Here is a 24,611-nt window from a genome sequence, read left to right on the forward strand (position 1 = left end):
CATTCAATGCATGGAAAGCTGGCAGTGATGATATGATTAGCCTTAAAACAATATCGTTGATCCTTGTGAGCTATAGAACAGTGAGCAGTAGTCATTTTATGTTATTCTAACATACTTTTATTGTGCCTCTTCAACATGTCTTTTTTTTTTTTTTTTTTTTTTTTGTTTGGTGTAAACATTTGTCGATGAATACATATTCGTTGCGGTAGCTAATTCAGCATTGTGTTTGTTAGAATTGAAAAGTGGGATCATGTTTTAATTGGGTGCCCCATGAATACCACATTGTATGGTGTTTCAAGGAGACGAAATCGGATATTGTTAGGTCATAGGTGGGTCTCTGTTGACTTGGTCAACTGTTATAGGCCAGTGAAAATGGTATCCTCGTGACCATGTTTGGATTGTCATGTGGGCTTCAATGTAGGTTGCACGAGTGGCTATGATCCGTACTAACTTGGGGTGGAGGAGGTCTGTTTTGATTCAGAACCTACTAAGTTTCTAGCCCAACCAAAATCTACATTTGGGTTTTCAATTGCTCCATGTTTGAACCTTTCTGTGTGGGATCATTCATCCATGACTCTGAAGGAGTAGAACTAGGGAAACATGAACCTGTCTATCTCCATACTTAACCCAAGATGGAGTTGATCTTCTTTCGCCTCAAAGGAATGGTACCTAAATAGATAGGGTCAAGAAACCCTAAAACTCTAATAGGCCTAACATCCCTTTTATGCTGTGTTATACATATGCCCAAAAATCCGGGCTAATTTGGAATTTTAATATTAAGTGTTGTGGTATGGGCAACTGTCGACAACGGTGACCTTGGGCTATAGCAATCAAGGATAGAATTATTGATCTAAAGGACGGGAAGTACACCTTAATGAGCGACGAGACCATCCAAAGATACACTTCTGGTCCTTAAGGCTGCGTTTGGTAACGGTTTGAACAAAGAACGCCCGTTCTTGACTAGAAACGTTCTTTTGCGTTCTTGGTCTAGAACGGCATTCTGAGACAGAAAATGATCGTTTAGTAACGTTCTCAAGAACGCTGTTCAGAACGAAAATGGTGTTTGGTAAAATCTGTTCTTCCCTATTTGATATTAATTACAATAATGCCATTTCTTTGTCAATTATACCAAAAAAAGACTTGTAAAATCCTTTTCTCTTATCAACCTTAGCATAAAATTAAAATATCTCATTAACATAACCAAAGTATAAAAAGATGTTAAATTTCAAAGATGCCATTAAAATTGGGTTGTGCGGATTAGTGGCATAACTAACTATGCTATGAACAGTTGAATAAAGAGGGCCTCGGTGGACTCGAACCACCATCATCTTGGAACATGCTCATGATGTTCCAAGCATGTTCCAAGTGCTCTACAAATTTGAGCTAAAGACCCATCAAGTTGTCAATGAATTAACACAACAGATTAAACCAAATTATATTCTCCATTCTTTTGGATTCTAGAAAGAACTAAGGATTAACTGCTTAAAATGGAATTACAGTCAGATTCATAGGAATAATAGATAGTTTGGAAACAAATAACTAAGGATTAACTGCTAAAAATTAAAAAAATACCCTAATTATCTGACTCTAGGTTCCCAAATGACACTCTGTAATAAGCTTAAGGAGCAATCTCTCACAATTGTCTTCCCCAAGAGCTCTTTGGCCTTCCTAATTAACCAAGAAATTAAGGATGGCAGAAGCAATACTTTCTGATCTTGCAACCAAAATCTTAGAGGGTTTGGACTCTCTCCTCATCCAAGAGATTGGACTAGAATCTGGAGAACTAAAACAGGAATTTATGCAACCAAATTTTCCTCCAATGCCATATTATTGGATGCGGAGAAGAAAGGTGCACTGACCAATGTGGCTAAAGAAAGAACTACTAGCTTGATAATTTATGCAACCAAATTTTCCTCCAAAATCTACTGCAACAGTCTCCACTCTCAACCATGAGTTCATTGGAAAAAAAAATAGGAAACACATTCAAGCAATTTATACAACCAAACTACATACAGAAGAGATAATAAGCTCACAGTAGGAAATTTATAGAATGAGAGATCACAATGGAAAAATTGCTACTGGGTTCCTTAAGAACCAATACAACAAAGAGGGGTTATTACATTCAAGAACCAGCAAACTTATGTGTGTGTGTGTGCGAGAGAGAGAGACAGAGAGGGAAGAAGAAAATAGTCTAGTGTACAACGTGAACAAAGCACTAGCTCTACACATGAGAAGGCTATGGTGGTTTTAAGATCGATCTTGTAAGGCCTAAAACAAAACTCTTTTCTGTGTTTCAGTAGAAATTTGGATCTCCCATACAAAACCCATGATCACAACCCAAACCCTTTTTAATCCACCAAGACATAACACACTCCACATCTAGTTTTAGTTTAGACATAACCTAAGTTAGTTCACAGACTGTACAAACAAAACCATGAGAAGAACACTCACTCAACTATGTACAGAGTCAAATAGACAAGAACCCACTTAAGAATTTCATTACCTCTACAAAGGGTTAGAAGAGGATGCCTCTTGCCTTGGTTCTCTCAGATACCCAAGTAATGTTTCAGCCTGTGGAGTCACACAACCAAACTCAAAGAATCAACTCATCTCTGAATTAGTACAAGGAAGAAAAAAAGGATTTTGTGAGCAGAGCAAGATCATCAGAAGATGTGAGTTCATGTTCACGAAATCCATTGAACCCATTGAGCCTGGATTCAATTGAGACTTTCTCATCGAACCTGAGAGACATGGGTTGGATTCTATTTTCCATTAAAGCCTTGGTCTCCTCTTCCAAACCCACTTCTCTGTGATATCCAGAGATTGCCCTGATAACCTATATCATCAAATTGGGCCTGTAACCCATAGCCTTTCAAGTTTCAATCTCTATTCGCTATCAAAATTTCAGTATTTAGAGACCCAAAATAGAGAGTAAGAAAAGGGCAGATTTGTATTCCGACGCCCCCAAACTATAATTCTTACCTTGTGCTTCGCTCGAGCACTTCCAAACTCTGAGAGAGAGACCAACGGAGGGATTCCATCTTCCCTAACCTGAGAGGCTGAGAGAGAGAGATAACTGCAGATTTTGTACTTTACATTGAAGATGAAGTTATCTATTTCAAAAGCCGTGAAATTTTCATCAAGAATCCTATCAAATCTATACCTTCCCACCTCAGATTTCTTCAATCTACCACAGTAGGGTGATTCTACCAATATCTGAGACAAAATATGAGATACACATACATGCAGAGAGTATGAGAAGAGAGAGAGAGAGAGAGAGAGACAAAGAGAGGAAAAGAGCCAAAAAAATTGACAGAGAGTATGAGAAGGAGAGAGAGAGACAGAGAAAGGGAAAGAGCGAGAGAGAGGTGCAGACAGTGTGAGAGATAGAGAGGGAGAGAGAGAAATAGAGAGAGGGACACAGCGAGCGAACGTTACCAGAGCATGCGAGAGATAGAGAGGGAGAGAGAGCGAGAGAGAGTGAGAGATCTCACCTAGGGTTGCAAAGCGAGTCCTTCCTTCGTCGTCTCCCAAATTGGTGCTAGCAGAGCGAGAGATGAGTTTCGTGATTTCTCTAAAAAAATCACGGGTTTTGTGACTTTTATCCGTCATTCGTCGTTCTTTGTTTGTTCTTTTGGGTCTCAAGACCTCCGGTTCGTGCTAAAAGAACGAAAAAACCAACCGCAAAGTCAAACACTTTTTCATGTTTTTTTGTTCTTTTTTAACAAAAGAACTGTTCAGAACGCTGTTTTGAACGTTACCAAACGCACTCTAAGGCTGCGTTTGGTAACGGTCTAAACAAAGAACGTCTGTTCTTGATTAGAAACATTCTTTTGCGTTCTTGGACTAGAACAGCGTTCTGAGACCGAAAATGACCGTTTGGTAACGTTCTCAGGAATGCTGTTCAGAACGAAAATGGTGTTTGGTAAAATCTGTTCTTCCCTATTTGATATTAATTACAATAATGCCATTTCTTTGTCAATTATACCAAAAAAAGACTTGTAAAATCCTTTTCTCTTACCAACCTTAGCATAAAATTAAAATATCTCATTAACATAACCAAAGTAAGTATAAAAAGATGTCAAATTTCAAAGATGCCATTAAAATTGGGTTTTTGAGTGGATTAGTGGCATAACTAACTATGCTATGAACAGTTGAATAAAGAGGGCCTTGGTGGACTCGAACTACCATCCTCTTGGAACATGCTCATGTTCCAAGTGCTCTACCAATTTGAGCTAAAAGCCCATCAAGTTGTCAATGAATTAACACAACAGACTAAACCAAATTATATTCTCCATTCTTTTGGATTCTAGAAAGCCAAGAGATTCCATAGACTGAATGATCTTAACTAACTGAAGCACTTGGCTATTTTGGACATGAGAAGTAAAGAAATTTTTTGTTTTTCAAAGAAAAGGCAATTAGTACAAACAGAAAAATGGTGGTGCCAATGCCAGAACCTTTTGAAATTCGTCCTAAGAGATAACATAGATGGGCCCTGCTCTTACTTGCCATTCATTGCTTCCTTTCTCAGTAATGTCTTTGTCTTCCCCAATCCCCTTTCTCCTACGTGAGTGGAAAAAAGTAAAGGAAGAAAAGGTATGGATATGAAAGTTGAATCAACTTATAATTTTTTTTGAACCATTCTCCCCTGTCATACCCAGATCAATATCATCCAATCAAGTCCTTTTGGGCTGAAGATCACATCTCATGATCAATATCTTATTAAAATCTGACCTGTTTCAAATTCTCTTGGATGGTTTTCATAGTGACAGATTTAGAAACCAGATTTAAAAATAAATTTAATAACAGCAAATCAAAGTTTTAGAAGAAGAAGCACATGCAGTGACCAAAAGGGGGACGATCTTAAAGCAATTGCAAGGGAAACATTTCGAAAATTCTTTGAATTCTAAGGAGATGAAAATCCAAACCACCAAGTCCGCCTCAAAATAACCCTTATTCAACCTTTTAGATCTTAGATTGATTCATGTGAGTTGCAAATGCTAAAGATGAAAGAAATGGCTAGGATATAGAACTCTCTTACATATATATATATATCAAACTTTTGCAGATTTTCTGATGATTGCTTCCTTGATTTCTTGAAAAAGTGACATGACAAAGATTGTTTTTTACAAATCTTCAACCACATACTGTTTGCTGTATGTGATAGGGACCAAACAAACCAAAAGGGAACTATGCCAAGATGGAATATTCATCAGGTCATTTATCCATCTTCTTGACATGATGAAAACAGAAAACAAATTGGTATGTCGTCCAATAGGCTCTAATCCATGAGTTCATTAAAAAAAAAAATTGGAAACACATTCAAGCAAGGAACCAAACTGCATACAAAGATCTGGTGCCGTTTTGAGTTTTAGATCTGAGATATAAAATTACATGAGACAAAATGGGAAACAAAGGGGTTGTTCTCCATACCTTTTCGCTTGTAGGTTGTTGATTAAAGGGGTGCTGATCCACTTCCTGAGACAAAATCTGAAACAAATTGGATCAATCTTCCATAATCTCCACACAGAGACGGTGAGAGGGAGAGAGAGAGAGACAGAGAGAGGAAAAGAGCCAAAAAATGACACAGAGAGTATGAGAAGGACAGAGAGAGACAGAGCAAGGGAAAGAGCGAGGGAGAGGTGCTGAGAGTGCGAGAGATAGAGAGGGAGAGAGAGAAACAGAGAGAGGGAAACAGGAAATCGAAAGAAAAAAATATACATCACTCTAATCCTACAAAAAAAAAACCCTATTCAAAAGATCTCCTTCTACCAATCAAACGCTTCAACGATACAAATCAAACATAAATCCAAAGAAAGTGGTAAATACCTGTGAGAAGGTCTCTACTGTAGCCAGCATTTTAATCCAAAAAATCGATCCACTTTGGCTAAGGAGCAAAAAAACCCAAAGTTGCAGAGAGAGAGAGAGAGAGAGTTGCAGAGGCTGCGATTTTAACCCTACCAAGACTACAACAGAGAGAGAGAGGGAAAGAGCGAGACAGATAGAAAGAGATAGCGAGAGAGAGAGGAAGAGGAAGCGAGAGAGAGATGCAGAGACTACGAGAGATAGAGAGGGAGAGAGAGCGAGAGAGAGACATCTCACCTTAGGGTTGCAGAGCGAGATCTGCTTCTTCTTCGTCTCCAAACTTCCACGGGCAAAAGCGAGAGATGAGTTTCATCGTCTCCAAAGTTCATTCGTCGTCTCCCAAATTGGTGCTAGCAAAACGAGAGATGAGTTTCGTGGTTTCTCTAAAAAAATCACTGGTTTTGTGACTTTTGTCTGTCGCGCGTCGTTCTTTGTTCTTTGGTGCTCAAGACCTCCGGTTCGTTCTAAAAGAACGAAAAAATGAACTGCAAAGCCAAACACTTTTTCATGTTTTTTTGTTCTTTTTGAACAAAAGAACTGTTCAGAACGCTGTTCTGAACGTTACCAAACACACTCTAAATGTATTGTATACATGTTCTCTTTGAAGCCCTTGAAGTTTGAGCCAAGGCCTAGAAGAGTTGGATGTGGAAAAGGCCCTTTTTAGCAGGGGTGGTTGATCAAGCAGTTACAGCTGTTGATGCAACCGCCCATGCAACCACCTATACTATAAGGCTCCAAAGAGAGTAGAATTTATGGGGCCCACTTGCCCCGTGAATTTAGGCAGTGTGTCACACCCCTATCCCAAACAAGGACAATGTGATGAGAATACCCCTATATTCCACACCAAACCACAGGATCGATACTTTGCAGTGTCATGTTCACCGTAAATCCACAGGTAAAATCAACGGTAGAATCAGAGTTACAACGGAAGCAAATGAGGATAATAATATTACGATACTATTGGAATTCTAAATGATATCATAAATAAATATGTGGCATTTTATCCCAAGCATTCCAAATGTTTTCAAATCCCATAATATCATATAAACAAGTAAGATAAAATATAAAGAACTCCACAATGTATCATCTAACATTAATTACAGTCATCCAACAAGTCCTCTCAAGACAAAACAAAATAAAGTTTCAGAACCACAGGGCTTCAAGCCCAAACTACTATGCTCCCTGAGTACCCATCTCACAAGTCTGCCCTCCATCATGCCCCTCCTCAGTCGGCCTGCTGCAAATATCATCACCGGGCATAAGTGTCCAACCAGGAACTCCCCAGATGTCCAGTCCAACCAAGTATGGCCATTGGGACTCCTCATCAGTCTCCATAGCAATTCCTGTACCATCATCTAAAAATAAAGGTTCCCAAAGGATGAGCTTCCACAACCCAGTGAGCGATTAAAACATACATAAACATACGTCAATAGATACATCAGTAATGCATGCTAAAATATGCACATCACATATGATGCATGAATGCTTTTGTTCATTTTTTCCCTAATAATAAGATTCTAAGTTAGGTCAAGTACTACTATAGCACAGATAGCATCATCGATAAATAGTGTCATAATCCGGATGCTATTCTGACAATGTCAAACCCATACTATAATGGAAACCAGCGAGACCAGGCCTCTCCCCTAGGTTGTCCGCTAACCCCGATACAAACCCCATCCTAATGCCCAGCCTGAACCACTATCGGTGCTTGGATTTCGTAATGGGCTACCCTAAAAACACGGTCGGGACCCATGGGATTGTACGACACCTAAACCCCTATCAGTAAGGGTCGTAGTACTAGATAAATTATATCCTAACCAGCAAACAACTATTGAGATGCATAGGTGCGCACATGTGTAGCCTAGAGGTCGAGTCCGTAGTGCCAATCACGGTGGCCCGGCTACCATCTCGTCCCTCTAGCTTACACACACACGCTAGATAATAGTAATATGTCGAGTGTGATGCCGAAATACCGGTCAACCGGGCACAACCCAACCCAATCCATCATACATGAATCATAATCAATATATATCACATCACTCTCCTCACAACACTCTCATGGCAATCCCAAGTCTGGAGCCCACTCACGGTACTTGGATTCCATAACTCATTCACGTTCCATATCATTCATACCATCAATCACATAACATTCAAAATAAAATTTCAGCCTAGTATCATCTAACATAATTGTATCTCATCATGTTCGCATCATTCCATAAGGCATAGCATGCATAATAAGCACATCACATCATTATGCATATCCTAATCACATGCTTAATGAGAAACATTCCATAAAATAGTTCAAATGTTTAATCCACTCACAATCATCGAAGCGTAAACAATCATGGGTCCCATGTAGTGCACGCCCTCCACCGTAGGTGTACGTTACCCTAACAGGTCATTACACAAGCATACAATATGTGAGAGAAGGTTTGGGTACCAAGTCAGCTTCCATTGGCCTGAGCAAACGATGGGACAGAGCGGACTATGTGCATTGTCCGCAAGCCAGCGGACTATGCAGTCAGCAAGTCCATTGAGATAGAGCGGACGATGCTCTGTTTACTAAGCAGACGATATATCATGTGCTGACTGTATCGTCCGCTCAAGCCAAAACTCTTTAGCTCGAACCAGTCCTTGATCAATGGTCGTGGGGCTAGCAGAAGTCCATGAGGGGGAGTCCTTAGCCTCCAAAGAAGCTACTATTTCTAGGGATTTGATCCAATTAGAGTTCCCTAAAGGGTTTGGGTTCCAATCAACAAGAATCCCCAATTTGGGAGGTTCTAGCTTGGGGTTTCATGGTGGCTTGGCTATGGATTAGAGAACCAGCCACATGCGGTCATCTATTGACATTAAAATAGTGTAATAGAAGTTCCATCTACTGTAGAACTAGAAGCCCTAAGCTTAGGTTAGAGATTAAGTGACATTTCAGTCAAATGCTAAGAGATTAGACTAGAGCTTCATAGTTTAGCTTGCTTACAATGAGGTGAGCTTGGTACAGCAACAGAACAAGCTTTTAAGTTGGATTTGGGCTTCAATCCAACTCTCCCACGAGCTCTAAGTCAAAGATAGGTGTTAGGCTAAGTGGAGGGAGTGAGATGAGCTCAAGGGCAGCTCAAAATGGGTTTGGAATCCTTCTGTTCTCCTCCTCCTTCCTTCCTTCAAGCTATGCTCACGTTTTCCTCTCTTCCTTAGGGTTTAGAAATGAGAGAAATGAGAGGAGGGGTAGGGTTTGGCTCAGCTTAGCTAAGGAAGTTGGGGTGTGTTTGGTTGGGAAGTTGATTTAAGGCCAAAATAGAGTTTTCGATGCTTCGGATCCCAAATGGGGTGTAGGGTTTTAGTCTTAGGCCTTAGATGGTCACATTAGGTCATAAGTAGGTTAGGCTAACCCAGGGTGGAGCCCTAGGCTCAAGCCATAATGATCCAAGACCAAGCCACACAAATTCTGGGTATTTTACATCTAGCAGACGATGTGCATCATCCGTTGGATCTTGTTGTATCATCCGCTGAGAGCAAATCCAGGCCAATTCCACTCCAAATGGGGTATGCGTGTAACATTCCCCCCACCTTATAAGAATTTTTTCCTCGAAATTAATGTACCTGATAGGCTGAAGAATTCTGAAAACCTCGCCTGCATTTCAGATTCAATCTCCCAATATGCTTCCTTATCGGAATGGTTGCTCCACTTCACCTTCACATAAGTGATAGGACGGTTGCAGAGGTGAAGTACCTTCCAATCTAAAACTGTAATTGGTTGTTCCTTGTAGGTTAGATCTTCCGTGAGCTCCGATAATTCTTGAGATAGCACATGGGTTGGATCGGAAACATACTTCATTAACATGGACACGTTGAACACATTGATGACTACATTGAAGGTGAAATTTCCTTTGTAAATGAAAATCAACATAGTCAGAGCATCCGTTGGTGATGGGCGTGGGCATGGGTGTGGGCAAGGGCCGGGGTGAGGTACCATTTCAACCTATGTAAGAGCTACAGAAACATATGGATTTTGGGCTTCATTATCTACTGCACCAATTTGTACAACGCCTTCCTTCTTCAACTATTGTAAAAAGAAGTATTATTTATTATGATCTTCATGAGACGACACGCTACGTTGCATGCAGATCAGACTTGAGGCAGCAACGTCGCATAAAGATCATCCCTGAATACGAAACAATAAACATATAATGATAGTCCAACTGTCAAACGCAAAAATAATGAACAAAATGGAGAGGAGTTTAGAAGTACAAAAACGAGACAACACAGACACAATTTAAAACAGATCCGCACAAAGAAGACCACAATAGAAATGATAGACCAAGGAGAAAGAAGCCATTGAAAAAAAGAAATAGTAAAGGGAAAGTGAAACTAAAAACTTAGAAGGAGCTAGAATTATGCAAACTAGGTAGTGGAAACATACTACTTATATACAAACATAAAAAAAAACAGGGAATGGATAGTGAATCGGTGACACCTTCATTTGAAAAGGCAACTTTACCCCCTTGAATTTATGAAATTGATTGACACATTGGAACGGCGTCTTGCTTGACGTTTAAAAGCAACGTCAAGTTAAGGTTAGGGAGGGATGGGGAGCAGTGAGAGAAGAGAGAGAATTGGTTAGGTTAGGGTTGGGGTTGGGTTAAGGTTGGATACTATCATGGCCGTCGGATTAGTCTCTGCCACATGTCACTCAGCAAGGGAGTACTCTGAACGGAATTTTTTTTTGGGTAGGACTACCAAAAAAATCACAGATCTCCAAATTGAGAGAAACAAAATCCCTGGTTGGCACGATGGTACCCAAAATTTTTATTTTTCCCAAACATTGAAACCGTAAATCCTGTACCAATCTTTGGGAGATAATACAGTCTCTACTTTGAATAAGATTCCAAAAGCATCCTTGTTTGTTGAATTTGCGTACGAGTCTCATTTAGACTCTAAACTAGTGAAACCCTATCAGTTAATCTAACGGTCAGGATGTCACTTGACCACACAACATTTGGGATTATTGTCCTCTCAATTTGAAGACTTTTAATCCAACAGTCATTAGAGATCCAACCTTAACCCAACCCGAACCCTAACCTAAACCATTCTCTCTCATCTTTCACAACGCCGATAACTTTTTGGGATATGGCCGAAATTTCCGAGTCCAAATGCTTCATAAATAGTAGTTTGTAATTAATTGTAATATCTGGAGGATATCTAAACGATAGACAAGAGTCATTTTAACAAGGGTTTAAAGCTGAAGATTTCTTGACATGTATAGTCAGTTCAACTTTCTTTGGTCAAACCAATAAAAAGTTGTTTTTTCTTCTTCTCAAATCTCAATGAACCACTTCATAGTTCCAAACCCTTACTATCACTCGTGATCAGTACATATTCATACATTTATGTTTTAAAGAAAAATATACAGTCTACTATGTCCTCATCAGTCGACCGTTCTTGGTAAACAATCCACCAATTTGGTAAATAGTCACCCGGTGTTGGAATACAGTCGACTGCTGTTAGTGAATATTCTACTATTTCCTAAATAGTCAACCATTGATCGTAATCAGTCTATCGGTTAACAATATAGTAAGTAATAAGTCGATCCATAATTGGTCAACAGTCGACCATTTATGATAACTAGTCTACCAATAGTTGGTCGTAATCAGTAGTTGTGAATGGATATTAGGGTGCTAGAATTTGATCGCATGGTTTCTTATTAATTTTCATTATGTAGTTAACAATTAAGTTGTGTATGGGTGTTAGGTGTCTTGTATTTTTTTGAAGGGTTTCTTAGGGTTTTTTGTATGGAACAATTATAGTAATTGTATGGGTATTAGGGTTTTTGGAATCTAATCATAGGGTTTCTTATGAATTCTTCCAATATGTACTTAGTACTTAGTAGTTGTGTATGGGTGTTAGGTGTATTGTATTTATTCTTAGGGTTCTTAGGGTTTTTCCTATGGAACAATTAATAGTTGTGTACATGGTTCGTGATCTCGGTATTGGCTGGATCGGATCGGATTGGGATTGGATCGGGATGGCCCAAACTCGGCCAAATATGACACTCTTGTCCCTGTTTTCTTATAAAAAAAACCTAAATTTTTTACATTTTTACCCCTGTCCGTACAGCTGGATCGAATCGGTATCGGGCTCGGTCTCAGTCGATACTGATCCAATCTGGCCAAAATCGGCCGATCCGATCCGATACCTCAAACCATGGTTGTGTATGGGTATTAGGGTACTAGAATTTGGTCTTAGGGTTTCCTATGAATTTCCATTATTCCAATTAGTAGTTATGTATGGGTATTAGGGTACTAAATTTTGGTCTGAGGGTTTCTTATGCCCTCTTGACCTAGATCTCTAAGGTTTGTTAGATTCACCCTACTCTTTCATTTCTTCCTTGGGTTTTTAATTGGGGATTTCTTGAAGAATAACTTGATTGCTTCCATAGTTGATCTATTTAGTAATCTAATTGTAGATTTATACTCCTCTCTACTTCTTCTAGCTGTAGGTATGCCTCATCTATAAACCAATTGAGATCCTCTACCTATTTGGGGGTTCTAAGCCTTAAATCCTTCACCTGAACCCTTTCCCATCAATTTGTTTAGTTCTTAGGTGTATCTAGACCCAATAGAAGGTGTAGGAATCATTATTAGAGCTTCCATAAAGCTTGAGATGGTTTGCAACCAAGCTAAGCTGAAAATACAGCAAAGCTGATCCATGGTACTCAAACTTTGGAGGCAGATGGCCATCAACCACCTCCCATTTGCCGCCTCCCCATTTTGGTGCATTGCTACCCCTATGTAATGTCCATTGTGTCCTTATCAATCCCCACACCTTGAGGGACCAAACCCTTGATCGATTTTGGGATTTTTGGGGGCATGATCTTGAATTAATAACTTAAGAATGTTGTTAACTAAATGATACTTCTATAATTATTAATTAGGATCCAATTCAACTTCCGATGAGACCTAGCGGGTGCTATTGAGAGGTGAAGTACGGGATTAAATCACCAAAGATAAAGAATTGTAAGTGGATTGGACATTGACTTAATTCATGGAATGTTTATGCTATTTTTAGTTATGATTGATACATGCTTGCATAGTGTTCGACAAAATTCCTCATCATGCATACTTAGGATTTTTTATTGAATAAAAATCATGTATCATTACATATCATTGTTTTACTCTATTTCAAATATATGTTCAAGGTACATGGAAGGATTTTATTGGTTGTTTGTATATTGTTTGATGTTATCATTGATAGTAGAGCATCATGCATGTGCAATGGGATCTGGGAGCTGAGGGTAATACCGGTCTCATGATTTGCCATATGGTATCTATAATTGTATCTTGCATTAAGCTGCATATAGGTTTGTGATGGACCGGCTGTGCCTTCGGTGCCACATTGGTCGTACTTGTATGTGGTTGTGCATGCCATAGGAGATGGGAGGATGTTGTGGTCGACGGGAGTACTAGTATTATGATTTCGGCCTATGGGCATACACATTCACATGTGCCATCTTGTATGTATATGTCTATGTTAGGGGAGACGGGAGAATGGTATGGCCGACAAGAATGCCAGTACTATGATCTTGGCCCCTATACATATATATATTCATGCGACACATTTAGGTTAGATGCATGATGGTTAGGTTGGATTATCCCTATTGCTACACCCCTTACCAATAGGGGGTAAGGTGTTAGATAACCCATGGCAGGTTTGATGGGAATGTCGGAATGTCATTCAATGCACTCCCAGGTTTGATGGGAATGTCGGAATGGGAGGTGCAGTAGGGTTACCTTCAGGGGTTTGCTGTATAGGATGTACACATGTATGACAGGCTCCCAACTGCATATCGGGTTACATCGTTGGGTTCCACCGTTTTGGGACCAGGGATGCTACTTAAGGGATGTTGCAGTAGCACTTCACCCAGACTTAGGCATTTGTTGTAAGATGGATAATAATTAAAATGAATTCATGCATCATGTGCTAGCATTCATGAATTTTCGTGTATGCTTGTGTAGTCTAATTCTCTTGTGGGGCTTGGTGAAACTCATCCCTTGAGGAATCTTTTTTTAGATTTTGATGCAAGGCATGTTGTGCCAATAGGCGCTGTCGATGGTATGGTTACATTCAATCATGGAGACAATGGGTGGGTTCCAAAGTCCGAGGGACATAGAGATGATTGAGGATGTAATGAGCATGCCTATGTGACACTATAATCGAGGATATGATCCTCAAGGACTCTTTCTATCTATTTCTAGTTTTGTGATGTATTGGTGGGCTTGGCCTAACCTTATTTTTAGTTTTACCTTGAATGTAATAACTTGTATTCAATTATTACTTATGTTTGTTTGAAAACCTTGGATGTTTAAAGAATAACTCACACATGGTTATGTATATTTTATCACGAATTCAGCTTTCATGTTTTGATTTATTCCTATATATTCTGTTTCCGCTACTTTGATTATAGATGTGTTGGGTTAGGGATTGTGAGAGTTGACTACTACTTTTGTGATCTTGGGGTTGTTGGGGTGCATGTGTGCATCCTAGTCACACCACCCTGGTCCTCAAAAGTGGGGTGTAACAATACTGGTTCTAGAACTAGTTGGACTAGGATTGGGAGAAGGTTAGTTCGTGTTTTGAGTTCCTTTGAATAGAAAATAGGCGATACAGAGAACAATCGTACAAACATGGAGGAGTTGAAGGCCTAGATGCAACTTCTAGTTAGCCTAGTGACTAAGTTAGTATCGAGCATTACTACGTCATTGGCACCGCAAGCTAGTTTGGACTAGAGTCTTGCACAACTCCATAGAAGTTCCTTGCTTAACCCCAACCTAGCCCTTGATGATGAGGTCATTACTACAGGACTATAACCATCGGTTGATTCAACTAAGACCCGACTCCTAAAGCAGAAGGTCGAGAAACTAGAGCATGCTATGAAGAACGTGAAAGGGATAGAAGACCAGATGATCGACTCTGAAGGACTGTGTTTCTTTCCTAAAGTGTGTTTACCCTAGGGTTTCAAGTGGAAATTCGAGAAGTTTGATCGAATTGGTGACCCACGAGCCCACCTTAGGGTATACGTAGGCTATATGAGAATCAAAAACTTTTTAGAACCGTAAATGGGCTAGGCATTTCAGATATCTTTGATTGGGCCCCCATTAAGATGGCTTATGTCCTTACATTCCTCACAAATCCGTACTTGGGACAACATGGTGAAGGCCTTTAAGAACCAATACTCATATAACACTAAGATGGAATTAACCCGCCGAGACTTGGAAACCTCTAAGCAAGAAGCTACTAAAAGGTTCACTCAATACTTGGTGAGGTTCATATCAAAGGTCACACTACTGTGGGACCGGCCCACGGAGAAAGAACAACTCAAGATGATAATCAAGAACCTACAGATGGCTTACAAAACTCCTTTGTTTGCCCAACCCTTGACTACTTTTGAGGTCTTATTTGAAGCAGGCTAATAAGTTGAAGATGCATTGAACCCTCCCGATCTGATTCAAGGGAACCCTAACTAGGGTGTCACACAGGGAACTGGGGCTGGAAAAAATACCTTTCCAAACAAGAACACTGAAGTGAATGTGGTGGCACCAACCATAGTGTCATGCCCCCGGAACGCCTAGACCTAGTGGGGCCCATGACACCAGATCTAGCTGGGGTTCGTGCAAGTTAAACTTAAGCATTCACATTTAATTACATAATATGCCTGGATCATAAACATTCATGGAGTCAAAAGCTCCGCTACCATCGTATATATTCAATTAAGATCCAGAACATAAAAATGTGTAGAGTCTTAGCAGAAACATCCATGGGTTAAGGGTAATAAAACTTAGAACTATTAAAGCATATAAACATTTATGAACCCCAATACCTATCCATTGGGTAATAACACTGTTGGCATCTATCCACAATATTTACAGTCATCCTTTAAAACATTCTTAAAACATAGTTCAAACATAAATCTAAACATCCATAACATCAACCTTAACTAAACTTCAAAGAATAGAAAGGTCTTCCTCAGTCCAAGTGATCCTGTTCGATCACAGTTCCTTTTCCTTTGTCCTTAACTCCTTACTCTGTAAAAATATTTAACAATAATGCGATGAGTTTTAAAGCCCAGTGAGCAAGATAATCAATCATGCATAAGTATACATATACATAATCCATAACCATTCCTAGGACAACATGCATCTTGCATCCTTTCCTTCTTTCTTTAGATCATTCATATGTTACCCAATTCCATTCTTGGCCTTAGTCTCAACTTTCCTTGGGAGTGGTATCCTTTCATATTGGATTGTGTCTTGACAAAAGCCTCAACACCCCTCATAGCATTTATATCGAGTCATTACCTAGCCTTAGCCTTGATGCCTCTCATATCATTTGTGTCGAGTTATGTTTTGGCCTTAGCCTCAATGCCTCTTATGATATCATTTCATACTATCCCGAGTCGTCTATTGACTTAGGATGACTTTCTTTCTTTATCCTTGAACATTTATTGTGTACTAAAAGTACCATTTCATAATCAACCTTAACATTACCATAAATATGTACATGATACATAGGGAGCATATCATAATTGTATGCACAACAAAGGCACATACATTCATTCAATTCCTTAGTTCATTCATAGTTCTATGTAATCAGACATCCATTCAATCATTCTCATTATAATATATATATATATATATGGGATAAATATTATATCATCATCATCATAACTTAGCATTTAGCTTCCCACTCATAGTCAATCTATCATATATTCTTATCATTCTAGCCATTCATCAAACATATAATACTTAATTAGTATCTCTTATGACGTTGAGCCATCATACTTACATTCTAACATGCATGCTTAGTTTATAATTGACATGAATCATAGCATTCATTCGTTCCAATCATCATTCTTACATTTTTATCATTCTAACCATTCTTCATACAAGTAATGCATAATTAGCATCTCTTATCGCATTAAGCCTTCATACTTACATTCTAACATATATCTTTTATATCTATCATACGTGCATCATTCAGAGTTAGCATGAATCATCGCATTTATGTATTTCAATCATCATTCGTTCATTCTTATAATTTATAACTTATAGTAAGCATCTCTTCTCATTTTGAGTTCTCATACTCACTTTCTAACATACATACTTTAAATTTATCATGTGTGCATCATTCGTAGTTAGCATAATTCATAGTATTCATCCATTCCGATTTGCATTCTTGTTATTCTAACCACTTAACATGTGCATAAACTTATAATTAGCGTTTCTTTCCAAAATGAATTCTCAAACTTACATTCTAACATGCATACTTTAAATCTATTATGTGTGCATGGTTCATAGTTAGCTTAATTTATAGCATTCATTCATTTCATTTATCATTCATACATGCTTAGCTTAATAGCTACATGTCCGAACATGATTGAGTATCGTTACTCACCTTTCAAACGCTTTCCAATCTTTCAACTTTTAGTCAACTTCGAGTGGTCCTAAGGGTCACTAAAACATCAAATCAATACGTGGTTTTTGATGTCTAAGGACTGACCAAATTATGGAACAAAACCATGCAAAATATTTTTGAAAAATTCATTTTTTTCCTAACCGGTTGACCACTTCATCGTCCGACAGAAATAGTAAGCAAACGGTAGATATCCGATCAACCCCCAGATAGACCACCAGGAACCGATCGACCGTTGAATCATATCGGTCGATCGCTTCCTACAAAAACCTGCTCGGGAAGTCTGAGAATCCATAGAAACTCAACCCAAACTTGGGGGTTTCATTTTCAAACCTTCATACACGAATTTCAAAGCATAAACCCATTAATACATGCATTTTAAAGATCCTAGAATGCTCAATTAACTCATGCATGATCAATTTAAGAAACCAAATTGATTATACCTTCTTCCTCAATAAAAAACCCCCAAATCTTAGGGTTCTTCACTTGAATCCTCAATCAAAATGTAGAATCTTTTCAATCTAATATAGTTCTGACTTCAATACAACCTAAATAAGACATCCAAACCATTAATAGAATGAACTCTCACTTGATTGCAAAACCAAATCACTTCCATGACTTTTACCTTAAGAAATACTTCAAAAACCTCCCAAAAATGGGATAAATTCTTCTTAGATTGCAATACCTATCAAATACAACCAATAACCTTCTTAAACTATTCTAATAGCAATCTATGAAACTAAATCATAATTTAGACCTATGGTAAAACCAAACGAAAATTAAGGTTCGATTACCTCAAAATCCCTTGAATGACTTTACCTCTTCAATCCTTTGCTCTAATCCTTCATTAATCATATACATCTTCAGTCATTAGCCTTCAATCTCTTAATTTTAGCTTCATTCCATCATCTTGAAACCATTTCCCTCTCTTCTCACTCTCTAATTCTAATTTGGTAGTGTGGAGAAGAAACTTTGTTATGAGGCTATAGCTCTCCATAAATAATATTTATAGTTAATGGCAAACTTGTAAATACTTAGGCTTCTTAAGAGAATGTCCATAAAACTAATCCAATAATCCTTACCCTAAGCCTCCCAACCAATAGTGAATCACTATAGGATATCCAGCTAGGATCTTTTCTATTATGCCCTTGGTTCTTTAGTCTAATGTTGAACTAGACCAAAATAACTTAAAATGAACCAAGACATGAACCAATCATTGAACCATAATCATAAGTGAACCCAAAAATATATAACATATACCTAGGTCACCCAATTACATATTTCTTATCATTAATCATAGTGTATAAAAATACAACCATAGTGTATAAAATCACATCATAGTCTATAAAATAAAATCATGGACTATGAAATAACATAAATGTCTATATAGAACCTTCAATCATATGTATGTCCAAAAATCATCATAAAACATGTAAAATCATAAATACATGAGAATTTTACCATAATCTAGCAACATTGTACATAAGGATTGGTCCCTTTTCGTCCAGTCCAATCATTTTGTGAATTCAACCCAATCAATTAAAATAGACAGCTCTAGGATTGGGGTATTACACATAGAGACTCCACTTCTGATGGAGAACAATGCACCAAGGGTAGAGGCAAATCAGTAAAAAAGGTAGTTCACGAACTTAGGCATGCCATTGAGTCTAGTCCTTAAGAAATTAATCCAAAAAGACTTTCAACCAAGATTCAGCCAACAAATTTGTCAAACCCATTACCAAAACAGTTCAAACTTAACCTCTACTGTGAGTACCATCAGCAAAATGGGCATACAACCGATGAGTGTTTCCAATTGAAGCATTGATGAGCACATTTATGTGTGAAATCTTAGGGCATAAAGCATACAATTTACCACATGGGACAGAGTTACTTTGGTGCTCTCTTGTGCTTTTCAGGTTTTAGGTGAATTCTTGTAAAAATAGAGAAAAAGATGCTAAGAATAGCAAGAAGCGCCCAGGAGTTGAGAAAATCAAGTCTGAATTGAGCACTGAAAGAATCACGCCAATCAATCAAATTTGAATGTAATTACATTGGGCCCCTTAGCATAACTTTGAGGTGTTAATAGTATGGATACGTAGCCCAGTGAGTTAACTTTGCAACGGTTCAAATGACACTTGATTCTGAGTTGAAACGAAGAAGTTACGGTCGTTTTTGTAACGACGCGCGAAAATGGTCTGTAGGGGTTTGTTTGTAATTATTGATAGTCGACCAGGGACAAAGTAAAGCGAAAGTTTGGATTCCAAGGGTCTTAGTGCAATTATTAGAAGTTATCTTTATGTCAGCCGAAAGATTCCATTTGGAAAGCTCTATAGCAGTCCAACTTCAACTTGAGATATCTTGGGCTCTCGAACTCCAAATTGGACGAAATTTGGGTCTATTTTGGGTGATTTTTCGTAAGGAATACAACAGTGAGGTCTATATAAGCATCTCATGCTCCACGTTTTTTGAAAGACAGATTTGATATTTCATTAATTGTGAGTGGAATCCTAGACATCACCCTTGCTCTCTCTCTCCTCCAACTTTTCAAGGGCACTTTTGAAATTGAACGGAGAAGTTACGGTCGTTTTCGTAACGAATCGCGAAAATGGTCTGTAGGGGTTTGTTTGTAATTATTGACAGTCGGTCAGGGACAAAGTAAAGCGAAAGTTTGGATTCCTAGGGCCTTAGTGCAATTGTCAGAAGTTATCTTTCTGTCAACAGAAAGATTCCATTTGGAAAGCTCTAGAGTAGTCCAACTTCAACTTGAGATATCTTGGGCTCCTGAACTCCAAATTGGACGAAATTTGGGTGTATTTTGGGTGATTTTTCATAAGGAATACAACAGTGAGGCCTATATAAGCATCCCATGCTTCATGTTTTTTGAAGGACAGATTTGACATTTCATTAATTGTGAGTGGAATCCTAGACATCACCCTTGCTCTCTCTCTCCTCCAACTTTTCAAGGGCACTTTTGAAATTCTACTTGGGATAGATTTTTTTTGAAAGATATTCTCTCATCTATGGAAGGTTGAAAAGTCAAAGATGCCTTGATCTCATTGCTTGGAGAAGACACCTACAAATAAAAGGAAGCACAAGTTAGAATTAGAAAGTTACTTTTTAATAAATAGAAGGTTTATGTATCTAGGATTCTTTTCTCTCCCTCTTTCTATTTTTTTTCTTTTTTCTTGGGATTCAAGGCAATGTAAAGGAGGAAGGAGAAGAGAATATTCTCTTTTCTTAGGGAATATTTCTCCTACCACTTCCCTCTTCTCTCTTCTCCCTTCCCCTTATAAATACCCCTTGCCCTTTGGGTTGTAAGAAGTTAGTTCTAGTTTAATTTTAGTTCAACTTTAGTTAGTTTTAATTCAGTTTTTTAGTGAAATATCTTCTTCTCTTCTTCTAATTTTTGGCTTTCTAAGTTCTAGCTGATTTCATGCTTTCAATTTCATGGTTGTAATGCTTTTGATTCATGCTTTAATTTTATGTCTTCAATATGGTTGTAATAATTCTAGTTAAGTTTCAAGCTTTCTAGTCTAAGTTCCTAAGTTGATGACAAGACTTGGAGATTTAGAAGAGGAAGCCATGCAAGGTTTGTTCAAGTATCCAGGTTTTTACTCTCTAAACTCTTAAACTCGTTCTCCCTCTCTTCTATCTCATTCTCTCTTCTTCTAACTCATTCTCCTTCTTCTTCTTTTGTTTTTTTTTATTTTTATGGTTGTGGTTTGTGGCTGCATTTTTTATTCCTTCCAATTCGCATTAGTTTGATAGGTTAGATGCTCATGTGTTAGGACGCCAATTTAATCCCTTAGATGCGTAATTTTGTTAGAAGTTTGTGAGTTAGGACGTGTTAGTTTAATCATCATTAGTTTAATTTAGTACTTTAATTAATTTGGTTCACTTTGCATTGCATTAAAGGTAGTGAAATAGAGTGGCATACATCTCCTCGTGTTCGACCCGTAGCTACGATTGACCCGTACGCTTGCGGTATTATTTTAACTCAAACAAGCATGCAGTCCAAGACCTACTGGATGAAGAAAAGTTTGCAGTCCAACCAAACCAACCTAATGTAAAGACTAATCCCCTTCCACCACACGATGGAAGATCTAAGTCCATTAACAACCTCAAAGAGGAGGATCGCCCACTAATCTACAAGTCTTGATCACATCGGTTGAGGGTCAACATGATCCCCCTGTCACAGAATGGACTGAAGAGATGGTCCAAGCTTTAACCGCCATCGTTCTAGGGGAAGCACTTTTCAATGATGTCATCATGATAAACATAAGAGTTGATGTGGACAAAGACTCTCATGAATCAAACAATGATCACTCCGATCACGAGAATGAGATTCGAGTTGAATCCATACCTAAAGTTTTGTAAGAAGAAGAGAATCAGGACCACGACTTTGTAGACATAGTCATTGATGAACAACACAATGACCAGCTTGACAGCCTAACTACTAGCATGTTTGGGAGTGAATCACCACCATATCCAAGAAAGGGACAAACTTGATTCAATCGTCCAACAATGAAGAAACATTATCACAACACTTGGGCACAATCATCAAGACCAAGATAAAAGGTTGTACATCACTCGGGAGGAAACCTATCAAGTTATGAAAGAAGCAGACGCTTCCATTCGGACTTATCTTACATGGAGTCCTAACCCATTTGGACCCCACAGTCGACGTGCATACAGATAATATGAGCGTGTAGAAGACATGACATTTTTGCCAGGGATAGCATAAGAACTCAAGAACTTGGCCCAATTCATCAGGGGACATGCCATGGACATGCTTAATGTGCCATGGACATGCTTAATGTGCAGCCACACATGCAGGAAATCCAAAAAGAGCAACGGGATAAAAAAAGGAACATAAGTCCATTAGGTCAAAACATAATCGCAGCTCAAAAGGAGCAGATCGAAACCCTACGGAACAAGAATCAGAGGATAGATGAGTGATATTGGAGACTTTGGGACCGGCATACTGACCTCTAGAACAGTGTTCGTGATCAAGTTAATGCCATCAATTAGCTGGTATAGGGAGCCAATGCCTACATTTGCATAAACGTGCCCGATAGATTGAACCTAGGCATGAGGCGAGAAGCTAGCCTACCATTCCCTAACTAGGAAGATGACATCTTTGACCAGCTTCGTGATCTCGATGAAGAGACATGAACAATTAAAGCCTTAGTGGTGGGGCTTTATGACAAGTTACAAGAGCTTAGAGCAATGACCGATGAACCCGAAATCAACATGATCATCATAAGTGATGGGGAATCGGACAAATCAGATCAGGATGTTGATCACCTTCTAGTCCAGTGCGATTCAAAATTATAATTTCGTATGACGAGGAGGGTAACAATGTAAACACTAGAAGTGGGAAGAATTTCAAACTAGCCCAGCTCAATGTTGACAACCCTGTAGAGTTGACAAGACAAAAGAACCAGAATCATGCGATCATTGAACCAGAAAATGAGGTTCTCAAGCAACTCAAGAAAACCCAGGACAAAATCTCAATTTAGGGTATGTTAACCGGTTCTCAAATCCATAGAGAGGTAGTCCAAAAAGCATTTTTCAGTATACTTGTACCAATTGAAACTGAGCCAGCCCAACTAGCCAACATAGTAAGGGCCCTCTATGTAGTCAAGGTTGTCATGTTCTCAGACAAGGATCTCCCACCTGAAGGATCTAACCATACAAAGGCACTTTATGTCATCATTGATTACAATGGGAGCTGAATCCCACAAGTCTTAGTGGACAATGGCTCAGCCCTGAATGTTTGCCCGGTACGAACAATCAAGCATATAGGGATCGACCCAAAGAACCTACAACCCTCCACACAAGGAGTAAGAGCCTATGACAACACTAGAAGGAATGTGATAGGGATCCTAAATACTGAGATCACTATGGGTCCTACCAAGTTCCAAGTCGAGTTCCTAGTCATTGACATCCCATCATCCATCAATATGCTCCTTAGGAGGCTATGGATTCATGCTGCAGGGGCAGTTGCATCTTCTCTCCATCAAAAACTTAAATTCATAGTCGATGACAAGGTCATCACCACTTTGGTCTACCCTGAGGTGATAAGCATGTTGGCTAATGTAGAAGCCAGCAAAGGAACAAACCTTCAACTAGTAAGATTTAAGTTCGATGCAGTGTGTGCCACATACCTAACACAACCCCTTAGGGAAAAGCTTCCTCTCATGCACTTGAGCAGTCACATTATAGCAGTCCCTAACATGCTCAAGAAAATGGGGTACTTTTTGGACATGGGCCTTGGAAAGTCTCACCAATGAATGTCATAACTCTTACTACCCTCCGCCAACGAGTACTATGGCCTAGGTTACAACCCTACTAAAGAGGATCTCTTCAAGCGGGTTCAGAAAGAGAAACAGAAGAAGCGCGAAGCTTACTTGAAGAAATTGCAACAGGAGGACCCACAGGGGAACAAGAGGGAGAAAAGATCAAAAGAATACAAAGGCTAAGGTAAGAGTCATCACACCTTATCTCAAAACCCTCAATGGGTATTTCATCAAAGAAGGGGATACCCTCCCTTATTGTGGATTTAACAAACCATGGTACAATGAAATTTCCCAAAAACTAATGCCAGGTCTTGAAATCTTCTTTACAGATCAAATGGACTGGTTGGAGGTCTTTCAAGAAGATTATGTGGACTCCAACAAAGACTGGCAAGATAAAGCGGCTTCTTTCCATATTGAAGACCTATTCGAAAGAGTGATCGCTGCACTGGACGGTATTGAAGATTGGAATCGAAACCTGCAAGTAATTATCTACCCAACTGAAGGAGCCATACCCAATTGGACCCAGTTTTCAGAGTACCACTCTACGAAGACATTGACAGTTCTAGTTCTAGTTCTAGTCCTAGTTTCAATAGCATTGTTTCTAGTTCCAATTCCAAGTCCGAGTCTGAGGCCATTTCTTCTTCTAGTTCTTTTTAGTTTAGTATGTCCGATGTAGATAATGAAACGGGTCCATTTAAGTTATGGATGGTTCAACCAATGGAACTGGTCCAACAATGGATTTACTTCACTTAAAACTTAGAAGTTGTTTGGTTAAATTTGAGTGAAGGGTAAATTGGGTTCATTTGGGTTCAATTAAGTGACATTTGTTGGATGTGTAAATGGGGCTGTTGACCAAGAGTAGGACTAAGAGTGAAAGAGTTAGGTGAGGCTGCATAAGAGCCTGTTGGTGGGAGTGTGAGTGGGGGCACTATTGAGAGTACTATTCACCATGGGTAAATCTGAGAAATTTGTGAGGATATG

General features: G+C 38.9%; 1 long non-coding RNA gene across 1 annotated transcript; it reads right to left on the bottom strand.

The window, feature by feature from the left end:
* Positions 1 to 2,333: 2,333 nt before the first annotated feature.
* Positions 2,334 to 12,707, bottom strand: LOC122646210. The gene is made up of 4 exons (XR_006330573.1): positions 12,695 to 12,707; positions 8,873 to 8,875; positions 2,983 to 3,051; positions 2,334 to 2,571 (listed from the first exon to the last, which is right to left on the bottom strand). It is a non-coding gene; the product is annotated as an uncharacterized LOC122646210 (long non-coding RNA).
* Between the last annotated feature and the right edge of the window lie 11,904 nt (positions 12,708 to 24,611).

The sequence above is a fragment of the Telopea speciosissima genome, chromosome 1, assembly GCF_018873765.1.
Source record: "Telopea speciosissima isolate NSW1024214 ecotype Mountain lineage chromosome 1, Tspe_v1, whole genome shotgun sequence".
Lineage (NCBI taxonomy): Eukaryota > Viridiplantae > Streptophyta > Magnoliopsida > Proteales > Proteaceae > Telopea > Telopea speciosissima.